Source organism: Urocitellus parryii, chromosome 4 (assembly GCF_045843805.1).
Source record: "Urocitellus parryii isolate mUroPar1 chromosome 4, mUroPar1.hap1, whole genome shotgun sequence".
NCBI classification, from domain to species: domain Eukaryota; kingdom Metazoa; phylum Chordata; class Mammalia; order Rodentia; family Sciuridae; genus Urocitellus; species Urocitellus parryii.
In genome coordinates, this window is record NC_135534.1 from 17,666,125 (window position 1) to 17,668,912 (window position 2,788).

The 2,788-nt window shown below is 32.2% G+C and overlaps 1 pseudogene; it reads left to right on the forward strand.

The window, feature by feature from the left end:
* Positions 1-1,608: 1,608 nt before the first annotated feature.
* On the forward strand, positions 1,609-2,523 carry LOC113178685 (olfactory receptor 5W2-like; annotated as a pseudogene).
* Positions 2,524-2,788: the final 265 nt, after the last annotated feature.

The window sequence follows — 2,788 nt, forward strand, 5'->3', positions numbered from 1 at the left end:
ATTCAGTGACTTCTGATTTCAGTTCAACATTTACTAAAGATGTTCATGTATTCACAGGGGACAACACAGAGCCATAAATGTAATTACATGTTTGCATGATTTCAAAGCCTGAGGGAAGTAGCTTCAGAGAGTTTAACTCCCAAATGCTGCCTGTTAAAATACAATGGTATCTGCTCAGTGCTCAGTTATCAATGAATGGCTCATTTCAGGTAAGCTCCTGAGCTTCTAGATTTAAAACTGTAAGATTAAAAAAGATATATATCACTTTAGAAAATAAATGGGAATTTTGTAAATGAATCAAGTTATACCTTCTAATGTAGTTTTATGAATTCTAAAGTCTAATGATCAAAAATACTGTATTCGTTTCAGAACTGGAAAACTCTAAGTGAACATGATAGTATTTATAAAATAACATTATTTTATTTATATTTAGGATGATAACCAAGCCTTTACTTATTTTGTCATTGACTAGGGATATATAGGAATTTAAGGTTTGTTAAAATTTGAAGGATGATTTAATTGATTGTAGAAGCACACAGTAATAAGAAAGCATACAAATTAAAAATATACACATATACATTCTCACTGTATCTTAGTACAATTAAGAATCCTACACACATGCACAAAGATTACATATTAATCAATATAATACACTTAAAGAAAGGAAATTTATATATGTATGGACAAATAATTGGCCCTCATCTGTTTTCACTTTCTAAATAAATATGTACTTCTAAAAATATGTATAGTATATGTATTATATGATATAATGAAAGATTGTGTGTCAAATTATGAGGGGTTTATAATTTCTGTTTGACCATTATTTTTTAAATGATCAGGAAAACTAATCCTCTCTGTTAAGACGTTATTTATAAATAGCCAATGAGCCTTATGTCAATCCAATATATTTTTTGGAAAGAGAAAAAAGAAAACTTATATTGTGTGTCATCAAATATAAAAGACCACAACAAACAAGCATAGTACTCATGGTTTCTACAACTCACACAGTGGTCTTTAAAACCAATCACGAGTATTGATCTTGAAAAAAATGCATTTTATTTTTTGCATCTAGATGGATGTTTTCAAACATAGCAAATATTTAATTATTTATATCACTGCCTAAGAAATCTAAAACTATGTTTATTAAATATTATTTTGAAGACTTACTGAAACGTGAGTGTATCAAATATTATTTTATAAAAAAGTGAAAGTTCCTGAGATATAAATGATGCAGAAAGTCATTTACCTTATGAATTACACAATTTCTCTCCAAATATCTATTCATGTATTTTGTCAAAAGCACACAATAGGGGTTGGGGCTGTGGCTCAGTGGTAGAGCACTTGCCTAGCATTTGTGAGGCACTGAGTTTTATTCTCAGCACTGCATATAAATAAATGAATAAAATAAAGGTTCATCAACAATCAAAAATTTTTAAAAAATAAGAAAAAAGAATACAATGTCTTTTTGTAGAGGAGAACACATGACTTGACTTTTTAGGATAAAAAATTACAGTTATAAAATATGTTCTGTCCTATTTATATTCTGGAAAAAAATGAATCAAATATATGTTTATTATGTTTTGAGCATTTAGACAAGAGAGGAGAAGAATGGACCGGAAAAATTGTTCATCCTTGAATGAATTCATTTTCTTGGGAATTACTAGTAATGCTGACCTCAAAGTGACCCTTTTCATCATGTTCCTCATGGTTTACCTCATTAATCTTCTGGCAAACCTTGGAATGATCTTCTTAATCAGAGTGGATCCCCAGCTTCACACACCCATGTACTTTTTCCTCAGCCACCTCTCTTTCTGTGACCTCTGCTATTCCACAGCAGTAGGACCCAAGATGCTAGTCGACATATTCGCCAAGAACAAATCAATTTCTTTCCTGGGCTGTGCTCTGCAGTTCTTGACCTTCTGTAGCTTTGCAGATTCTGAGTGTGTGCTGCTGGCAGTGATGGCCTTTGATAGGCATAAGGCCATCAGCAACCCCTTGCACGATGCAGTAGAAATGTCCACTAAGGTGTGTTCACTGTTCATGGCTGGTGTTTACCTCACAAGCCTGGCAGATGCTTTGATACACACGACTTTAACATTCCGCTTATGTTTCTGTGGGTCTAATGAGATTAATCATTTCTTCTGTGACTTACCTCCACTTTTCCTCCTTTCCTGTTCTGATATACAAGTCAATGAGCTGGTACTGTTCACCATTTTTGGATTCATTGAACTGAGTACCATTTCCATAGTCCTTGTCTCTTATTGCTACATCATCTCATCAGTCTTAAAGATCTGCTCTGTCGAGGGGATGCTCAAAGCTTTCTCCACCTGTGCCTCCCACTTAACTGTAGTTATAATTTTCCAGGGCACTTTGCTCTTCATGAACCAAGTTCTTCCTACTCTCTAGATGAAGACACTGTTCTACACCCTTGTGACTCCCATGCTGAATCCTCTGATTTATAGCCTATGGAACAAAGATGTGAAAGTGAGCATAAAAAAACTGAAAAATAAAGTTTTATTCTAATAAATTTCCTGCAAATACATATTATAAAATAAATTCATAATCATGTTGTTCTCTTCAAAACACATATTATAATATTAAATCATCACTAATATCTTAACATAATTTTGATTTTATTGAATTTTCACATGTCAAATATTTTAGATGATTCAACATTCTATACTTCACTATTTCTCTTCAATTTAAATGTGATACTCTTTAGTTTTGGAAAACTCTTAATTTTGTATCTCAGTGTAGTAAAGTGTCATTCATTTTGTGTAGATTTATT